At 37.6% G+C, this 23093-nt stretch overlaps 1 protein-coding gene across 3 annotated transcripts in view; it reads right to left on the bottom strand.

Moving 5' to 3' along the window:
• The window catches only part of PAX5 (paired box 5), a 155149-nt gene that overhangs the window by 18233 nt on the left and 113823 nt on the right, over window positions 1–23093 (bottom strand). The gene's annotated exons all lie outside the window — the stretch shown is intronic.

Below are 23093 nucleotides of genomic sequence, written 5' to 3'. Positions count from 1 at the left end.
AAAAAATGACACCCCAACCAGCTCTCTAGGTGGAAAAATAAAAGCGAGGAGGGAAAAAAGGGAGAGGAGGGACATTGCTTCATTGTGACCTGGACATCTGTGCATCAATGACTTTTGGTCATGAAGGGGTTAATCTAGGCAGAATGTTTTTCTGTAATTATATGGGCATTTCCTTTCATTGCTACTACCTATTCTACTTTCTTATTTTAATTAATTTGGTTAATTTGTTTTGTTACCTCATTTTCAGTTCAGTTTTTTTAAGGTTTGAAAGAAAAATGGAGAAAAGAGGTAAGTGACTATTAATGTGCTGACATGGTGATGAAAATGACCAACAGTTTGTGAAGGTCTGTACATAGATTGTCATTACATCCGTCCATCTCCCCAGTGGGATATACAATCTAGTGTCCCTATCACACACATACATACTCACACAATTATTCAGTCGATTTTTAGATTATGATCAAACCCATAAAAAAGGAAAAGACACTTCCACTACATGTGTTGTGAATCAGTGGCTAGGATAAGGTATGTGCACGTACGCGTCTTCTGTGTTTTTACATGACAAGATTACATTTTTATAACAAGATTCGTCTCAGTACTAAACATAGTAAAGGAATTATCCTCTAAACACTTTCTCATGGACATCACTGAAGACAGGCTTGTGTTTCACTATTCGATCCCCTTTTTACTTCTGGACCAAATTTCCCCTCACTGACTGCTTCTGCAAACACACATTTCTAGCGGTCTCTGGGGAAACTCTATTGCCTGACAAGCTGAGGCTTCCAATTCTCTAGTTTTTATGCCTGAGTAGTCAACTGTCAGCCTTATGCAGTGCAGGGTAGCCAAAGGCTTAAGGAGCATTCAGCACCAACAACTAATTCTTCTAGCCAGCAGCCACTTCCTCTCATTCATTCACTGCGTGTATGTTCAATGGAAGGCTTGGAAGAGATAGAAAGGGATTACAGGGTTAATAGTAAAATGTCTATACCGTAGTGCAAGTATAGGTGAAAGGGAAAATCTAAACAATCTGCCACAACCATATAGGCAAACATGACAAGATGAATATAAAACTCTGGATGAGATATCTACCGTCCCTTCTTCCTGATAGACTGTACAGAAAATCATACTTGAGACACAAAACATACTGATATTTCCTAATCTACAAAGCCAAATAATCTAGTAGACATGAGAGTGAATGTCAACATTTTATGGCATGTTTGTTATAATTAAAAAAAAAAGTCATATGTCAGTCTTTGATAAACTCATCCTTGCAGTGGATTTATGAAGAGGTGTATGCCTCCTAATGAATCCAGGCATCTATAAGGTTACCTATATGGCAGCCTCAGGAAATACACCTACCCAGAGCTAAATTAGATTCCAGCTATAATTTAGGACTACTAGAAGGCCTATATCACAGTAAATGTACCACATGCCAATTCACCATGCACACTTTGCATACCTCCCCCCCCCCTTCCACTTAGTAAGCATAGTGCAAATCATCCAAAAGTCACAAAGTTTTGCAATATTTGGCTGATCTGCGCCAGGTTAATAAATTTGCCCTGAACTTAAAGGGGTAGTTAACAAAAACAATTGTTTTCTTCTTTTCAAATCAACTGGTGCCAGAAAGTGCCAGAAATTTGTAATTTACTTCTATTATAAAAAAAAAAAAAATCAAGTCTTCCAGTACTTATCAGCTGCTGTATGTCCATAAAGTAGTATTCTTTCCAATTTTGTGAGCAGGAGAGGTTTTCTATGGGGCTTTGTTACTGCTCTGAACAGTTCCTGTCTTGGACAGAGGTGGCAGCAAAGAACACTGTGTCAGGCTGGAGAAAACACACCACTTCCTGCAGGGCATACAGCAACTGATAAGTACTGGTAGAGTTGAATTTTTCTAATAAATGTAAATAACAAATCACTGGCACTTTCTGGCACCAGTTGTTTTGAAAGAATTTTTTATAAACTACCCCTGAACTGAATTTATGGTCATATTGGAGACATCCGATAAACCAAGGCTGTGGTAACTAACATATCTGTTTTATACTGTAGGTTGTGAATACGTAAGTGGATGTATGTTTTTGATTGTTCCTGCTGAATATTAATGCAAAGATCCATTTTATTTAAAGTGATTTTATCAAAAGTTGTTTTTTCGGCACTCTTGTCGATGTCCAGCTTCTAACTATTTGTAGTCTTGCTGCAAACTATTTATTGAGTATCCTCCTCTAAAATAGTTATCTTTATTGGGAACGTGATGTTAGTTCTCAGTTTCCTTTTTATTTCCTCTATAATCTCACTCCAGTACTCTTGTATCTTAGGGCAGGCCCAGAATGCATGCATCCAATCTGCTGGGCCACCTCCACACCTCACACAATCGCGTGAATCTTTTTTCCTATTTTAAACAAGAAGGCGGGGGTATAATATAGTCTATTGACAATATTATATTGTATCATACGGTGGTTTTGGTCAGCTGAAACATACTTGATGTTGTTGAGTATTCTATACCATCCTTCTTCCGTGAAGGCTCCATCTTCCCATCCTGTTCCCATTTTCTCCTACTTTTAACAGTCATGTCCACATGGAGTATAAAGTTATATAACATATCTGCAACTTTATGAAAACTGGCACCATGTGTGATAGGTCACTAACCCTTTGTACTGTAACCCTATGAATATTCATTTGCTTCCTAAATGTAAAATTAAGAAAATCTCCAGTCTTCATTTAAAATGTGGTACCATTTTCATGCTTCATGTTTCAACGTTCACATAGCTGACTATCTTTCCGCTTTTGGCGTAGGACAGCACATTGCTACTGGCTGGAAGAGATTTTCTCTTCCTTCCTTCTTTCAATGAGACACAAGTAGCAAGGGGAAAGGATGATGTACACGATAGATCAGAGTATGGAGAGAGCAGAAGACATCCAAGTTATCAGGGAAGCCAGATCACAGTCTGTAGATAAAATAAAAGAGTACACCCAAAGCAGTGTGTAGGGGAATAAGGAAGAGATGACATAGGCTGTGTATGAGTGTATAGTAAAGGGGGGGAATGAAGGAATGGAGTGAAGGGGATCCATGACAGAATACAACATCATCAATGTCTGTCAACACATGGGAGAAGAGGATTTCTGACAATTCAGTCAAGAAACTCAGCTGTGGTAGTACATGAGTATTGAATGCAGCAGGCCCCAGGCTTCACATCCAACTTGAACTACTAGGAGGCACACGTCTATGTGTAACAAAAGTTGAAAAAGGTTGCAAATAGCATATCGGGACGTCTGAAAATGAAGGAAGCAATAGAAAAAGCAACCTCAAATATAGTGGAACATGACATGTGCTTTAACTTTGTAATATATATATATATATATTAGGGATGGTCCGAACCGAGTTCGGTTCGGGCTCGTAAGAACCCGAACCCTCGGTAATGATTCCCACTGTCTGCCCGCTCCGTGGAGCGGGCGGATCCAGCGGGAGGACCGCCTGGAAAACTGGGATACAGCTATAGGCATAGGCTGTATGTATCCCAGTTTTCAGGGCGTTACTCCCCCTGTATCCGCCCGCTCGACGGAGCGGGCAGACAGCGGGAATCTGCTGCCGAGCGTTCGGGTTCATACGAACCCGAACCTCGGCAGGTTCGGACCATCCCTAATATATATATATATATATATATATATATATATATATATATATATATATACACACCAGTTTGCATTTAAATGTTTTAGGTAAATTTTTTCTAAGTTACAGTACTAATGTTGACTTTTTCACATGGCTTGCCCTTATTCTCAGCAATAGGTAGGGGACTTTGCAATACGCTGGTGTAAATGTAGCCGTAAAGAGCCACACACAATAATTAAGGCAGTTTTTGGAAGTGATCATTAACATTTTAGTGTAGATTTATGGTATTTTTTCTTCAATATGTCTAGGTATTCTTAGTGCCCCTTACCGTTAATTAAATATATCTGAACAGTGTCTTCTTCTGGAATTTCTAACATTAGATGACTTTGTATTTGCTTTCTAACATTTTCCTTTGTAAAAGTAATCATACGGACCATAAATTTGTTCAGCAATTTCCAATAACAATCATAATCTTGGGAGTTAAGTTATGCTTGAGTGAATGGAGAATCAAGCTAAACACTGCACTTAGCAACTAAATTTACAGAAGCAGCTTGTGTGTTACATTAAAAAGTGCATAAAGAAATGGCTATTTAATGCACAAATATCTACATCTATAAAAAGTGCTATTTGCTATAAAGTGTAACATAAATTATAGTAAAGCATTAGATGGGAAAAACATCTATTCTCTCAATAAAGCACATGCAACACTAAACACTCACAAGTCTTATTACTAAGGCAACTATACCAACTATATGGAATGTCATTCATTTTAAGATGTCCTTAATTAGTGTTTGTACTGTATATGTAAATAGGACAGTTACATTCAGCTTCATCAAATGTGACAAGACAATCCACTCCTAGAAGGATAAGAACCAGCAGCCTTATGCAGTATAGAATAACACATATATAAAGTCTGTAGAGCTCCACCATACAAGATACTACCTGTATTTACTCTAATGTATGGGGAATAAATGAAAAATGTAAAGAAAAAACTTCGGGTTCTAGTAGCAAGCTAAAGACCAATAAAGAAACAACTGAACCTCTGAGGTATTACAACATATAAATTTTATTTGTTAAAATTACACATAAATAAATAAAAAAATAATGAATAGATAAATACACAATGAACCGTGGCTGACAAAGTTGTTAAAAAATTACAAACATACAATGAGGGGGCTGCTGCAGATGGACACTAGCAACTAAATAAATAAATGATTTAAGTAAATAAATAGATAATTTAGATGAGAACAGGTGGACTAGAAGTGCTAAATACGGTGCCCAGAGATCTATGTGTAAATACTATATAATAAATACACCAAAAAGGTGCGATAGATAAATAAATAACACATGTGTCTCAATAGATGCAAAAAAATAAATAAATAAATAAATGGATAAACACAATGTCCTACCATAAATAGTGGAGATCAAAAGTGTCCACCGGCGGCCCCCACCCCAACGCACGTTTCGGCGTAGCCGAAACGTGCGTTGGGGTGGGGGCCGCCGGTGGACACTTTTGATCTCCACTATTTATGGTAGGACATTGTGTTTATCCATTTATTTATTTATTTATTTTTTTGCATCTATTGAGACACATGTGTTATTTATTTATCTATCGCACCTTTTTGGTGTATTTATTATATAGTATTTACACATAGATCTCTGGGCACCGTATTTAGCACTTCTAGTCCACCTGTTCTCATCTAAATTATCTATTTATTTACTTAAATCATTTATTTATTTAGTTGCTAGTGTCCATCTGCAGCAGCCCCCTCATTGTATGTTTGTAATTTTTTAACAACTTTGTCAGCCACGGTTCATTGTGTATTTATCTATTCATTATTTTTTTATTTATTTATGTGTAATTTTAACAAATAAAATTTATATGTTGTAATACCTCAGAGGTTCAGTTGTTTCTTTATTGGTCTTATGCAGTATAGATCAGCCTAGGCTTTCCCTTATTTACCGCAATGTCAAGCATTCACAGACTTTGTAAATTTTGGACATTTACAGCTTTATATCTACATTTACCATGTATACTACTACTGCTACTATTAATACTACACTACTAATAATAATAATAATAATAATAATAATAATAATAATAATAATAATGATAATAATAATAATTATTATTATTATTATTTTTATTATTATTATTAGTAGTAGTAGTGGTAGTATTATTTACAGCTTGCGGTCACACAGTGTGTTCAGTGTGGCATCCCTTCCAAAGCACTTCCACTGCTAAGTCAAAGACTCCTCACCTTCTACGAGCCATAGTGCCTTTTTTTTTTTACCAGGCTGGTTTGGGCGTCACTTTTTGCACTATAAATCTCTAGTTTTTATTAGTATCATATTTGGACCGCACCACCGGGATCACCGTGCCTGGTGCCATCAAGGTAGTAAAAAAAAAAAAAATCAGTTATCATAATGGTACATTATGGGTAACAGTATGTCTGTTGATGATTTGGGCTGATGTATCGCTCCCATGTTACAGTATTAGGTCAATTGTCTAATATCAGCTGAATTGTGATACCTACAGTATGCATGTCCTCAGTGTTTGAATGTGATATGTGCTTTCAAGAGCAAAGACAAATAAAAAAATATAGAAAATATCTAAATGATTTTTTACTATTTTTTCTATTTTATATACATTTAATCTTCATGATATGATACAAAGGCTGACATAATTAAACTTACTTTCTATAAGTAATATAGACCCAACTCTCACACAGTATCGGTTCTCTGGGGATTTACAAATGCAATTATTATCATTAATATAATTTTTCTCTGCCAAGCTGCATATTACTTAAATATGTCTGTGTACAGTATAGGATATTTACTAAGTGGCTCATCTATACTTTCAGCCATGTCTAATACTGTAGCTCAGACCCAAAGGTCTGGGGCATCTTAGCTGTTATATGTTTTTTTATATATTCTAAACCAAAAGATTAGTTACTGCTGAAGGTAATAATGGGACCAAGCATAAATGTTATTGGAGGAATAAAGGTAAATAGTTGGCTTGGCTACTAGCTAACATAAATCTAGGGACAGCTTTTAAGTGAATCTTTCAGCTGCAATTCATGTTCCAAACTGCTGACACTGTTAGATAGCTGTTAGGACAAGGAGACACATGGTACCTTTCATATATCAATCTGTGCTTCAAAACGTAGAAAAATGCTTTTAATCTATAGTATGAAGAGTCAAGGAGGCTTTTCAAAACTCCGGAAGTGCAACAAGCTGTAAGGCATTCTTAGGCTGCTTTCAATTGCAGACAGACAATGGTCCCGTTCACACGTGTGTGTTTTTTGAGTCTATAATCCATTCCGCAAAAAACAAACAAACACTATTCTTCTATGAATAGATCTGTGCAATGAGAACAACTACGGATGCACATGCATAGTGCTGTTTGTGACTATAGGTCCTCGGGTATGGGCAGTACTACAGAGAGATGTAAATGTAGTCTTCCATCCCATACCAGAACCCTCTTGGGACTCAGCTTCAAGGTGTCAATCAAGCAGAGGGCGGGAGAGAGAGAAGGTTTGAAAAAGCCTCTTTGACTCTTTGTTTCAGAGAATAAAACTGTGTTTCTACATTGTGTAAGAACAGATGGATACCTAAAAGGTTCCATGCGTTTCCTTGATCTAACAGCTATTTAAGAGTGTCAGCAGTTAGGAGCATGAATTACAAATGGCAGATCCATAGCTTTAATTGGATAAATGCCCTTCCAAGTCAGCACAAGCTCTCCTCCCGACAAATATCCTTATCTGAATTTACATAATAAAATGAAAAATCTGCTTGGTTTCATAGTTGCTAGCCCCTCCCTATTAATGTGGATTACAATATCAAGTCAGTATCCATAGAGTACCTCCGTTCCAGTCTTACATCCTCTGTGTCAATCAGGAAATAAAAAAAAAAAAAACTTGTGCATTTCTTTTAAATGAGTCTGGATACCCATAAATCTCAGAATGTGAATAAACCAAATAACCCCACCTATCATCTCTAACTAAAGTATTCTCACTTTAAAACAATGAGAGTAGTAGCCAGGCTAGTTCATCTAGGAATCTGGGCATTTTATTAACCTTGGAGCATTACAGAAACAAAGTTACAATAAAAAAAAAAGAAATAAAAGGCATCATTTTTTCTTAAAAAACCCCCCAAAAAATAGTGCTTTGCAAGGGAACTCAATCTGTATAGTGTAAGAACAAAAAAAATCACTATAAAAATAGGTCCTGCCGTTCATTAAGTAAATAAAATTGTACAAAACATACTATAAAAACTAAAATGTTTTAAATATTTACACAAATACCAAGTGTCAGTCATATTCTGTTGGTGTAGTCCTGTCCTACAGTACCAAATGCCTGTCATATATTAATGACCCATGGGTCCCAGGATAGTGATCTGTTTTTAGCTTGCTGTCAACTGCCAGGGATGTGGTTCTGACCCTGTGCTATATTTCTTTGATGTTATGATACACCAGTAAGCCGGTACAACTCCATGTTTCCACAGCTACTCCTTGTTGTTGATGTCAGAGCTGCAAGCTGACTGAGTGAGAACATATTTACATGTAGAAAATGCAGGTAGGTAGAACTGTGGCCACCATATTCCATTTTGTGTATGTTTAGGATTTATATGGACCTACGTAATTGGGATAGACATTATAGCTCTGTTCACACAACGTCCAAAAAAGGAACAAGACGTCCGCTTTTGCGTTTAAAAAGACGTCTGTTATTGCATCATTTTAATATGCTTGACTAAAATGCATTGAAGTCTATGGGATAACGGACGTCTTTTTCACACATTGAAATGAATAACAGACGTCTTTTGAGGCAGACGCATTTAATACAATGTGTGAAAAAGACGTCCGTTATTCCATAGACTTCAATGCATTTTAGTCAAGCATATTAAAATAATGCAATGATGGACTTTTTTTAAACGCAAAAAAGCGAACGCATTTTTCCTTTTTAGGATGTTATGTGAACATAGCCTATGTGTGTGGTATTACAATTCAGCTCCATTTAATGGAACCAAGCTTCAACACCACACCCAAATTGAGGATAGAAGATGTGCTATTTCTGGGAGAATGCATGTTTTTCTAAGCCTGAACAGCCATTTTAACCCCTTATGCCTTTTTACTGAGGTCACTAATGGGCCTTATTCTGCTACATACACCTTTTGGCTAGGTTTACACAACGTTTAACAGGGTCCATTGCATAGCAGCCGGACATCAAGCTGCACTCAGCCCGTTCCTGCAGTCAATACCTCCGTATCGGCTGCAGGCACTTTCTTTTTTTACAATTGATTTGTGGGCACCGGCGGCTGTGCCAGCAAATCAGTTTGCCATTCACTCCAATGCAATGTGCGGCCGTGCTGCCCATTGCGTTGTGTGAACAGCTGATGTTCATGATAATTGACAGGCACGTTATTTTTTTCCTATTAAGCATCTAAAAAGTTAATAAAAACTAAAATTTGTCCCGCAAAAAAACAAGCTCTTATATGGATATGTTGACAAAAATAAAATGAGGGTATGTCTCTTTGAGGAACAGTGGTGGAACTTGCATCAAATGATAGAATCACATTTTCAATGCGTCTTTACTTTATTGCACCTCGTCTGATAAGGAAGTGGGGCTTACCAAAAAGTGGGCAAGGCATCAATTAACTATAAATGAGAAATGTGGTGGGTACCATTTAAAAACAACAAAAGATGATCAAAGCGGTGGGTGCAGCTGACAACCCTAAAATGAAGTACATAGGTAAACCAAAAGAGGACAGAGAAAGATATGGTATAAAATCAAGCACACACCAAAGGTATAATGCACAATAAAATAGCTTTATTACAACGGGCTATACAACGGAGAAAAACATTTAACCCATGGCTGCACCAGGACGTTACTGAACGTCCTCGTGCCGCTATGGGAGTTCAGAGGGAGGTCGCGCGGCGACCCCCCTCTGAACTGCCGCGATCCCGGGTGCCGCATTTAGCCCGGGATCGCGACTATTAGGCTATTATTATTAGGCTATTATTAAGTACTTAGAAGCAGCTGTCAAAGTTGACAGCCGCTTCTAAATACTTGCTCATCTCAATACCTGGTGGTCTAGTGGGGGGATCGCCGCGTGCGTAATCGCCCAAACTATTAATTAATCACATTCCTGATCTCACACGGTAAACGGCGTAAGCGCAAAAAAATCCCAAAGTGCAAAATTGCGCATTTTTGGTCGCATCAAATCCAGAATAATTGTAATAAAAAGCGATCAAAAAGTCGTATATGCGCAATCAAGGTACCAATAGAAAGAACACATCATGGCGCAAAAAATTACACCTTACACAGCCCCATAGACCAAAGGATAAAAGCGCTATAAGCCTGGGAATGGAGCGATTTTAAGGAACATATATTTTCTTTAAAAGGTTTTAATTTTTTACAAGCCATCAAATCAAATAAAAGTTATACATGTTACATATCGTTGTAATCATAACAACTTAAGGAACATATATAACAAGTCAGTTTTACCCTAGGGCGAACGGAGTAAAAACAACCCCCCCCCCCCCCCCAAACAAAAAAAAAATCATTTTTTTTTTCAATTTCACCACACATATAATTTTTTTCTGGTTTCCCGGCATATTTTAGGCAAAAATTACATCTGCCATAGCAAAGTAAAATTAGTTTCGCAAAAAATAAGGGCTCATTTGGGTCTCTAGGTGGAAAAATCCAGGCGCTATGGCCTTATATACACCAGGAGGAAAAAACAAAAGCGCAAAAATGAAAACTGGCTGTGTCCCCTAAGGGTTAAAATAAAAAAGGGGCGGCAGCACCTGCTACAAACAACAGGCCCAATAAACCAGCGAAGGAAGGGGGACTAAAGTCAGAAAATGGAACGATGTGACAATGTATATGCCAGCAGTCAATACATGTACAGCAGTATATCAGTATATCATACTGCTGTACATGTATTGACTGCTGTCATATTACATTGTGTACATATCACATCTTTCCATTTTCTGACTTTAGTCCCCCTTCCTTGGCAGGCTTATTGGGCCTGTTGTTTGTAGCAGTGCAGTTTTACCTGTATTGGAGGTGCTGCCGTCTCTTTTTTTATTTTAAATGTTTTTATCTGTTGTATAGCCGGTTGTAATAAAGCTATTTTATTGTTCATTGCGCTGGACTTTATACCCTATCTTTCTCTGTCCTTTTTTGGTTTACCTATAGGCTTCAATTAACAGCATGAGCAATTTTGTAATCCTAAACATCTTGGGAATTATTCTTTAGTAATTTAAGTTTACCTGGTTAACATATAGATATGCTATATACAATAACGACTACACATTCCCTTTTGCATACATTTCAATTCTCGTTTGTTTTCGTCTCTTTAATATGTATTTTTTACATATGCTGCATGTGATTGTAAAGAGATGTTATCATAATATTAATAAAACTAAGAATAATAATAGACACAATTTTTTGTGTGGATAATAATATGGCTCTCAGAGGTGATGTCATTTTTTTATGTTTCAAGCAATGTAGCTTGGAATATAATGAGTATGTTTCTTGCAATATAATTGTAAAAGTTTTAATGCTGCTTCATTGTTCAGCGGCCATTAATGCACAAAATGTCACTCATGACTAATGAGATGGAAGTTATGGGGGATATACCTTGCTGTGAATTTGCTGGGCTAGTCTTGACCTGTGCTGCCTCATATTAAAATTTAATGTTGCTTTCAACATATTTTGTAGTCATTGTAATGCAAAATATAAATATAAAGAAAAAATAAAAGTATTACACATGAATCCAGCAAAAATATGCATATAAAGTTATCATGCTGTATGTTTTAATGATAACTAGTACAAACAAACTGTATTTATATAAAAATAGTCATGGGAACAACAGCAACTGATGAACCCTATTGACTTTAATGGGTCTGTCAGGGTTGTGCCAATAGCTCAGCATATGATTGAGAGAAACTAGTAAGACAGCATCTGATATGAATGTAGTTTTACCTTGTAAGTTTTATGGAGGAGAAGTCCGGCAAAAAATTTTATTAACGTATTTTATTGCCCCCCCCCCCCAAAAAAAAAAAAAGTTATACAAATCACCAATATACACTTAATATGGGAAATGCTTATAAAGTGCTTTTTTTCCCTGCACTTACTACTGCATCAAGGCTTCACTTCCTGGATAACATGGTGATGTCACGACCCGACTCCCAGAGCTGTGCGGGCTGTGACTGCTGGAGAGGATGATGGCAGAGGGATGCTCAGTGTCCCTCCAGGGCCTTGTGTCCCTCAGTGTCCCCCTGCCATCATCCTCTCCAGCAGCCACAAAGCAGCAGTAAAGAGAAAAAATGTCTGCATTTCACGCTAGTTTGAGCAGCATCAATCTACTGACAGACTCCCTTTAAAAGGTACCTCTGAAAAAACAATTGACATGTCATGGTGACTTCAGATGTGTTGATAAGACTCCCACTGTTCACCTCTGCCAAGGGGCAGAAGCATTCAGTTGAGCTGAACCCCTATTTTCTGATTTGTTTCTACATTGTCCTCCTCAGGGTGCTATACATCTACAGATCTCTGTACACTGCACTTTGGCTCTCTGAGTAGTAAGTCAGAAACAGCACTCAGTGAAGCACTTGTGCCTACTTATTTTAGTGATCAGTGGAGGTCTCAACACCAGGACCAGGACCATTCAAAACTTTTTTCTTTATCATAGGTAAAATTGATGCACCTCATGAGTGCTGTCATATTAATTGTTCCCAATTACCAATTAAAGTATTATCCCATGCGCATGGTGAAAAATAAAACATCCTGCATAACATGTGCAAAACATGTGCATAATCCACTCCACGGTCAATTTACCAAAAGGTACCATGCTTACTAGGGGACTGCCAGCTACAGCACATTGTCAGTACCTCAGGTAGGGCCCGGGGGCTGAAAGATCCCCTTTAAGGCTGTCAGAAATCACTACTCCTAAATCCTTCTCATCTAAAGTCACAGAACCGCTGGGAGAAAACTTGGATAGAGGATTCCCTCTCCCCAAGTGTATTATTTTACATGCTACATCATTTTCCATATTACTGACATCTCCAGGAATATCAACCATATTGCAGACTTTTGTGTCATCAGAAAAAAGATAAACCTCACCTACCAAACCTTCTCTTATGTCCCTAACATATTGAAAAGAACAGGACCCAGAACAGACTCCTTAAAGCGTAACTGTCATTTCAGGGTCATTTTTCGGAAAACATTAAATATCAACAGTACAAGCGATTTTAAGAAACTCTGTAATAGGTTTTATGTACTAAAAGAGTTTCCTTCTGTACTGAAAAAGCAATCTCCCAGCCTCCCCCCTCACATCAAATGAAGCAGGATTTCTGTCTCCATTATGTGGCTATGGAGAGGGGAGGGGCTGTTAGGAGTGAATGAGCACAGAGCAGTCCTGCACAGCACAACACCCTGCAATCTTCTCTCAGTAAGTTCATAGATAAGCACTGACCTTTCTGACACCTGAATCTTGCGGTTTAGGTGCCCAGAGAGTCTACAAACAGCTGACCTTCATGTCACCTCTTCCTGCTCCCTCATCTCCCTCAGCCCCTCCCCCCTCCATAAGGATAGAATGGAGAGAGCAGAGCCCGTCTTCACTGGCTTCTCTGTAATGAAGACGTGTTTGCCTGATAATGCACAGATAAGAAGTCAGGGGGGGAGGCTGGGAGATTGCTTCTTGAGTACAGAAGGAGGTTTTTTTGGCTGATGAAACCTATTACAGAGTTTCTTAAAATCGCTTATACTACTGATTTCTGCAATAAAAAAAAATATGACAGTTACGCTTTAAGCACACTACTTGTAACCAGTGTCTGCCTGTGCAGGATGCCTCGGGACCAGCTACTTCCTATCTCATCTCAGCTCTTTCTAGTCTAATACATAGGCCGAGAGGTGCTGACTGAATTTGCCTGAGGAAAGGAATTCAGCTCAAAAACTCCTGTGATGGTTCCGCGGCATCATATGTTGCTTGGCTACTGTCTAAACACAGTCACTTTTTCTAATAGGAATGAATAAAATTGAAAAGCACAAAGCAATTTTCAAAACTCACATTTGAGTGCAGACTCATTTTTACTTTTACTACAGGATAGTTAGATGAGTAAGGAGGAGAACCACCAGGGTCGTGCACCTGCTTATAATCTGCTGCCATATAGTGCTTCCACTTCGCTATCTATGCTGGTTATAAAGATCTGTCAAGTAGGCAACAATCACAGATCAGAGTTCCCCTTCTTGTCTAGTCCAATTATCTTATTTAGATTCAAATACTCAGCGACTACTTTATCTTCTTCAATAAAGGAATTCTCTCCATTACTTATTTCTGAAATGGCAGAGTTTTTCTTTTTCTGGCTGTCACTAATGTGTCTAAAGAAAGTTTTATTCCCCTTCTTAACAAATTTGGCGATTTCATCCTTTTTTAAGGCCCTAGCAGCATTTATAATCTGTTTTACCTCTTTCTGTCTGCTACACGTCCAGTCTCTCTATACCTCCCATATGCTGACCTTTTTCCCTTTACTATAGCCCTTACTTCAGTTGTACACCAACATGGTTTCTTCTTTCTTTAACTTTTGCTAATATGTTGTATAGTCTAGCCTTCGACCACTTAAGGATACAGACAATTTTTCGTTTTTGCACTTAAGTTTTTTCCTCCTTGTGTTTGAAAAGGGGGGATCTATCAAACTGGTAATGGAATTGTCTTAGTTGCCCCTAGAAACCAAACAGATTCCACCTTTCATTTTTCAAAGAATCTGTGAGAAATTAAAAGTGGAATCTGATTGGTTGCTAGGGGCAACTAAGACAATTCTATTTTACACCAGTTTGATAAATCTCCCCCATAGAGATTTCATTTTTCCTCCTACGGAACCATATGAGCTCTAGTTTTTTGCAATACCAATTGTACTTTTCAATGACTTATTTTTTCCATAAAATATGCTGAGAAAAGGAAAAAAATATTGGTGTAGTGAAATTAGAAAAAGAAACAATTTCTTTCCTTGTGGTAAAACTGACAAACTATGTTGCTTAATTCAGCACAATTACGATAGGCAACTTATATACTGTAACTTTTATTTTATGTTACTGTTTTTAAAAAATTAAAAACTTTAAAAAAAAGGGTGTAAAATTGTTCTATTACCATCCTAAAACACTTTTATTTTTTTATCTTTGGGGCTGTGTGAGATGTCATTTTTTTTTGGCATAATCTGTACTTTTTATCAGTATCTTGCTTGTGTAAATGCAACTTTTCATCACTTTTTATTTTCAATTTCCCATATTTAATGTGAATAAATGTTAGCAATTTTGTGCACTTACACTGTTTACTGTGCAAGATCAGGAATCTGATATTTTAATAATTCAGGCAATTCATGCACACGGTGATAGCAAATATGTTTTTTTTATTATTGTTATTTTTATTTAAAAAGTGGGCTGATTTAATCTTTTATGAAGGGATGGGATTTTTTATTTATATTTTTTAACACAGTAATTTGTAGTTCCCCTTGGGTACTTCAATGAGCAATGCACTGATTGATCGATGAAGTACATTGCAAAGGCGGGATCAGTGTCATAGTGTGGCTAAGGCAAAAAAATTTACATGACCCCAAGTTTAACTATATTGGTTGAGATGGGAATACCCCTTTAAACAGTAGGTCATTTTCTGAAGACACATTACCTTTAGGTTTTGGTTGGAGTTTCAATTTAAAGCAAAAGTACCGTCTCATGGCTGGTAAAAAGGTTTACATACCATGCTGTCGATGCTGTTGTGTTCAAGTAGCTGGTGTGGAGCTTTTTTGAATCTGTTGCCTGGTTTCCTTTATATATGCCTGTAATCAGATATGCTAACAAGGGCTGTTGTGCACTGGAGGTAATCTCAAATTCAAAAAAGATCCACACCAGCTGATTAGCCCCGGCAGGGTCATATGTAAATCTTATTACCACCCATGAGGTGGTACACTCGCTTTAGAGGGTCACTGTCATTATCACTTTCAAAATCTAAATTAGATGTGAAATAAAGCAAGTTTGAAATTTACATTCATTATATATTTTCTTAGTTATCATGGAAAAAACTGTATTTCCTGTGTTCTAATTTTTTTCTTTCAAAGAGTCTAAAAACAGGAAGTCCAGTGTTTCCCAGGTCATCCGTGCACTCACAGAGAAGGCAGTCATGTGACTGATGGACACATTGAGCCTGACTCTCTGTACTGGTCAGATTTCATGTGTTTAGTCTGTTGTTTTTTTGTTTGTTTGTTTTTTCAATAAGCACAATTTCTGGTAATTATAGCTTTGTTTTACAACATGATTACAAAAAAAAAGTAATGAATGTATCTTGATAACTTTAGATTTTGAAAGTTATAATGACAGTGACACTTTAAGATATACCAGCAACACAGTTTGCATGTGTGCCACAGTAGTAGTGCAGCCTCTTTTATTATCATATCCCATATTCAGGAAACTGAAGCAATAACCTCAGTGGATTTCATCTGATGACAGATGAAAGATGATCTTGATGATGTAATTTATTGACACTGCACTCCTAGTTGCCACCTAGTGAAAGCTTTACTAGGGCAAAACTGATTAACCCTTAGAAACCCGGACAATTTTCATTTTTGTTTTTTCCTCCTTGTGTATATAAGGCCATAGCGCTTGCATTTTTCCACCTAGAAACACAGATGAGCCCTAGTTTTTTGCGCCATAAAACATGCAGTTTTTGCGGATAAAACATGCAGTGAAACCAGAAAAAAATTATATGTGTGGTGAAATTGAAAAAAAACAAACACATTTTATTTGTTTTAGCTTTTTTTTTACGCAGTTCGCCCTAGGGTAAAACTGACATATACGTTATATATGTTTGTCAAGTCATTACAATGATATGTAACTTGCATAACTTTTATTTTATTTGATGGCTGTAAAAAATTAAAAAAATAAATGTCTATGGTCTATGGGGCAAGGTGGGGTGTGTGAGGTGGGTCATTTTTTGCGCTATGATCTGTACTTCCTATCGGTATCATCACTAGACCACCAGGTATGGGGGGAAAAAGTAATTTAGATGTAGTTGTCACCTTTGAGAGCTGCATCTAAATGCTTAATTAGTGGGCACTGCGATTAGACCGTGCCCGCTAATAGCCGTGGCACCCGGGATCGCGGCGGTTCAGAGCAGGGTCCCTGTGCGCTCCCCCCCCCCCCCCCTCTGGATGTCCCTAGCGGCACCATGACTTACAGTTAAGTTATGGGTCATTAAGGGGTTAAAGGGGTACTCTAAAGAGTTGACTTTTTTTCTAATACATTGCTTTAATAAATTTTTATTATTTATAAATGCATTACAATAAATGTATAGGTTTTTTTGCATTACTCAAGCCCTTCAGTTCCCCAACTCTGTTCTGATAAAGCGCTGCTGCACATCGCTATACAGAGCAGGGTCTGGCAGCCCCTGTATTACTATTACCGTACATTCAACCAGTACGTACCAAGTTTTCAGCTACAAGGCTTTTCATTTGTTTTTGTTTGCTTGTTGGTTTTCCTTAGTTTTTTTTTTTTTTTTTTTTATAATAAACCATTATTATTAGAAGATTAAGAACAAACAAGAAGAGACCAAAACTGGACCCTCACAGGGGTCAAATAAAGACACATAATAAAAATGTAAGATTGTATCTAAACGATCCAAAATCTACATCCGACCTTTATAATAACTTTTTAAATAAATATCACTAACTTATTTTTTCATGTTGTGATATGAACATACATGTAAAGGATATTTTGCCCATTCAGTGTACAAGATGGTGCATTCTAGATGCTTATCGTGACTGAAATCACATACTCTAATACATTTTGCATAGGATGGGACCCGGATGTACAATGGAAAGTAATACTAATGGCGATATATATAGCAATTTAAAGACTGGATAGAAGAGTAAGAGTACACGGCCTGGAGCTATGGACTACTCCTTCAGTTCCAGTATATTTTTGAACTGTTATGACAGCTGAATTCAGATCAACTGAAAGAAAAGATTCCTAGCAATGACCCTATTAATACATGACCTGTGTGCTCTTATACTTATATGGAGAAGCTGTCTGTAACAACTTAGTCCTTAGACAGTATATACAACAATTTAGTATAGTCATAGTAAATACATGCATGTTAGCAGTGTGTCAAATTTCCTCCTATTTAAAATCAAATGATTACTTAATAGATACAATCTGATATGTTGAGAATCCCCAAAATACATTATGCATACAATATAATGAATTTATCACATTGGATGCAAACAATGGTATTGTAAGCAGAGGAACTAAAACCTGCCAATCCCTTAGGGACACTGCTGCAAAACCAGTGGGTCCATTTATTTAACTGTGCATGATAACCCCTTGTAGAGATAACAATGCTCTCATATAGTTGACTGAAACAAGCTGAGCTGTCATTCATAAAGTGTCCCCTGTGGCTTCTCTCGATGAGAATCCTGAAGGGTGGGTTTTCTGGGCCACTTCTGTCAGAATCTCAAAGGAAACATGGCAGCGAGTGTGGGTCTGACAGCTCGGCTGCTGAATTAGGACCATTTGCATGCTAATTTTCACCATGCTTAGCTCTCTGGCAGATCTGGAGCAAGGAACGGCCTCGGCATGTTTAGAACAATGCTTGACTGATCTAGCTGCGTTAACGAGCAAATTATGGTAATTTTGTTATTACAAATGCATAGAGATTTCCAAAGAGTGGAGAAATGCACTGTATTCTGCTCTTCCTTCTTCTCTCTTCTAAACACTGAGCATTTTGTTTATACACACTTTGCTTTGCTTACTTAGGTTTAGATAGCAGTAAAGCTTTACAATGTTATGAGTTTTTTTCCTTTTGTTTTCACTGGAAATAAACATTAGATAATTGTGACGAACTCAGTATTTTATTGCTAATGCCACGACTTTTTTATTTTGAGGTTGTTTGAGGTTTGTTTTGAGGTTTGGATGAGGAACACGGGTTGCAGATGTGCCATTGGTTCCCTCAATAACCATCATCTTTGACAGCTGCATCTGATTACCTTATTAGCGGGTACGGCGATCAGACCATGCCCGCTAATAGTCACGGCCCGGGCTACATGCGGCACCCGGGACCGCGGCGGTTCAGAGGGGGGGTCGCCACGCGGCCCCGCTTTGAACACCCTTAATGACCGCAGGGCAGAAATATACGCCCGCGGTCGTTAAGGGGTTAATAGATTGGACGCACGCTACGGTATATAATATGTTTATTTATTTAGTTATTTTTATATGTTTTATTTATGACATGTTATAGGGGAGTGATTTAAATTTTTATTTGGGGAGGGGCTTTGAGGTATTTTTAAAAACATTTTAACTTTTTTTTTTTTTTACACATGTTAAGTCCCCCTAGGAGACTTTTACATGCAATCATCAGATTGCATACACTGATCATTGCTATGCTATAGGCAGCCTGTCATTAACAGTGAGGGCCCTCACTGCAGCCGGCCCCTCACCTGCTATGAAGCGTTCTCCACTCTGGAGCGCTCTTCATAGCTCCTTAGAGACCCAGGACGTACAAATACATCCAGGGTCGTCTGGTGACAGACACCCATGATGTTCCATGTAAACTGGGTGTGTTGCTGTCAATCATGGAAGTGCCAGCAGTTGTTGGGGCATCTGTCCACCATAAATCCCTGGCCCATCTAAAAAAGGTCCATTTAAAGGGAATCTGTTGGTTGTAATTCACTTTCCAAACTTCTGACACTGTTAGATAGCTGGCAGGCTATAGCTTTAGGCTATGTAAACACAACATTTTTATGACAAAAAGGCTGTTGTATTCAATGAAAACAACGCCCATTCTTGTCATGGAAAAATGTGTTGCATTGAAGTCAGTGCAAACAGCAGCAGTTTTTCACACAGTGTATTGAACAACATCTGTTGTTTGCCACGGCAATGGAAATAATTGACGACTGTTGTGCATTGATTTCAGTGCAGTTTTTGGTGCAACAACGGCCGTTATTTGACACTCACTACACCGGTCGTGATAATGTTTCACTTTGTGTTTAACTTTATGATTGACTACAATTTACAATGTGGATAATAATTCAAATATTAAAATGTGTGAACAGATGAAAATAAACATATTTTTTTTTCAAAACAGGTCATAAATATTGAGCATCTTCATTATTTTGGAGGTCATAATCAATTACTGTCTTTATTCAATACTGTGTGTGCACTGCTGAACATTTTCCCATTGACTTCAATGGAGCGCATTATTATGGCTATATTTTTACCTTAAAATTAGGGCAGTATTTTAGGCTGGGTTCACATTGCTTTTTTGCAATAATTTTTTTTTCTTTTTCATTAATTTTATGCAAAAAAACAAATGAAAAAAAAACTGATGTATTTGTGTGCCTTTCTTTTCATCCTTTTTAAATTGACTTCCATTGTTAAAAAAAAATTAAACAAAACACGTGTTTTTTAGCGTATACAAAAACTTTGATCCTTTTTTTATAATGGAAATCAATGGAAAAACGGATCAAAATAGATGCACTCAATTGCATCCGTTTTTAGGCTATGTTCCCACACAGTATTTTTGATCAGTATTTTGCAACCCAAACCAGGAGTGGATTGAAAACACAGAAAGGCTATACTCACACACTGTGGAAATTAAGTGGATGGCCGTCATTTTATGGCAAATAATTGCCGTTCTTTCAAAACGACAGCCATTGTTTTGAAATTACAGCTGTTATTTGCCATTAAATGACGGCCATCCACTAAATTTCAACAGTGTGTTAATATAGCCTTTCTGTGTTTTCTATTCACTCCTGGTTTGGGTTGCAAAATACTGTGTGGGAACATAGCCATAGGCTATGTTCACACACTGTGAGAATATCGTCCGTTGTTTGTCACAGCAATGTCAAACAACGGCCGATGTCTGACATGTTTACCTGGCCGATACTGCAGTATTGGCCGGATGGAAATCACTTGATTTTAATTGGAATGTGGGCACATACGAGTGTGCCAGCACTCCAATTTGCCAAAGACCACAGTGTAAAGTAAGGCCAAGAACCCTACTTTACACTGTGAGCACAGCCTATTTAGTACTGCCACTGTTCACCGAACTGCAGCTGTAGATAATAGACCAGTCAATTATTTTGTGCGCCGTAGTGTATGCAGTGTGTATACGCTACGGCCGTTGTTTCATACACTTCAATGTAACAGATCACTGTCAATAAACAACAGCTGTTGCTGCAACCTGTCAATTCTTTCGACAGACGGCGGAATCTGCCGGCAAATATCATTGAGTCTATGGAACAGGTGGAATTTCATGTGGAGGCTGCCTGGCAGAATCCACTTGAAGTCTTCGCGGAAATTCCGTAGTGTGCGCATACCCTAAGGGTACGTGCACACTAGGTTATTGCGACAGAAAACCCATCGCGGATTCCGCAGCTGCCTCCATTCTATGCACAGGCGGATTTCGACGTCCGTCCAAAGAATGAACAGGTTTTATTATGTACACCCCATTCTGTGATGATACTTGAGTTTTTGGAGATGGTCTAGGCTATAGCAACTACGTGCTTTTAGCTATGGCAATTTTTTTAATAATGGATTTTTGCACTATGTTTATTTTCATACTCAAAATGTATCAAGGCAAATTAGCTAGTTTTCCCCTGTTTAGACCACATTTCCCTTTTCTTAGTTTTTTCACCAGGGGAGGGCATTGTTTAGATTAGCTACATTTTTCGATTGATTTATCATGTGCGATTTCTTTACATTTTTGCGCAGCATTACTCCACTTATGAGTGAAATTCCTTTTTTCCCTTATTCCCCTTATTACTTGTGATTTTTGGTGAGGGAAATAACAAATTATGGCAGAAATAAATGATGTTTGTGGATTTTGCTGTTCCTAGCAGCTTGATCATTGTAAGTGGTGCACACTTACCTATTTGATATCAGCAAACAGTTTCTAGAGGTTTCAAGTTGCTTACTTTTACCCCAAGAATGTACCACATTTGCGCAAAAAAATGCAGGCTTTTATTCAAAAATACCTTTTTTGCCAGGTATTCAGGTTTTTTCAGGGAAAAATTGACAAAAAACCTGACTAAAGGTACTGGGAAATGTTTCATGTCCCCTAATCTATTGATACTGTATTGGGGAACTCAAGAATTTAATTTTGGGTTTAATATTTGTTTGTTTTTTTATGTGTTATATTCTATAGAAAAACAAACTTTCACCAAAAAATGTTTGATGTCTTGCACAAGCATCCCTAGAACCTCCACATTTTGTAAATTCTTGCACACATCAACAAATATCTTCACAGACTGACAGCTAAAAGTAGCTTGCAAGTTACCTCATTGAAAGGTTGTCAATTACAGACATACTGGACAGCTGCCATACGCTGTGCTGACAACCAATGACTTCAGATTAGATTCACACTTACTTGGCTGCCAACATAAGAGAAGTGTTAGCTGGCATATCTACTTTGCCAGGACTCAGGGTTGTTCCACTTTAAAATGTCAGACCCAACATCACTGCCTTTATTTTATCTTTGTATCAAATTAGTGTCAAGGTGTCTCTAAAGAATTTAATACTATATGAATGGACAATACAATTGTACATAAAATGTAACATTTCAAACTGCATAAATACACATTCATCTATATTACATATTGCAATATGAGAGTGGCACAGTATATAAACTGAAAATTGACAACCACAAAATAAAACTCCTCCCGGCCCATGCAGAGTATACATGTAAACTGACAAAAACAACTAAATGTGGTATATTATTGGCCAGAAAAAAAGTAAAATAATAATTGGAGTATGAAAAATAATAACTGGAGTATGAAAAATGAAAGTATTGCTGCCACTCTGATCCGCCCTTCAGCGTTGATCTACAAATGCAAGCAATTCTATACAGGACGGCAGGAGGATCGTCCACTGCACTGACTGTGGAGAAAGACTGTCCTGGGCCTATCACTGTGTAACAAAAGACAATGGAGATCGCATCCAGGATATCGCATTCTGTCGGACATGTGGAAGGGTGAGAGGTCAATTCCACTAAGCAATAGATGAACATTCTCTATAAAGAATATTCAAACAGAAATTGGGGGAGATTTATCAAACATGGTGTAAAGTGAAACTGGCTCAGTCGCCCCTATCAACCAATCAGATTCCACCTTTCATTCCTCACAGACTCTTTGGAAAATGAGAGGTGGAATCTGATTGGTTGCTAGGGGCAACTGAGCCAGTTTCACTTTACACCATGTTTGACAGATCTCCCCCATTGTTTCTATATATGCACAATTTATATTAGCATGATCCAGCAACAATTTTAATTTTTATTTTTCATACTCCAATTATAATTTTACATTTTTCTGGCCATACCACTTATATTCCACGTCTAGGTGTTTTTGTCACTTTTAATTTTAATGTTTTGAAATACAAAAGCCAAGAGCACAGGTAGTTTAGTTAGTCACTGTAAGTTTTGTCAGTTTTTTTTAAAT

Source organism: Dendropsophus ebraccatus, chromosome 3 (assembly GCF_027789765.1).
Source record: "Dendropsophus ebraccatus isolate aDenEbr1 chromosome 3, aDenEbr1.pat, whole genome shotgun sequence".
NCBI classification, from domain to species: Eukaryota; Metazoa; Chordata; class Amphibia; order Anura; family Hylidae; genus Dendropsophus; species Dendropsophus ebraccatus.
The sequence above is the reverse complement of the archived record's forward strand: the minus strand, read 5'-3'. Positions and strand labels throughout refer to the sequence as shown.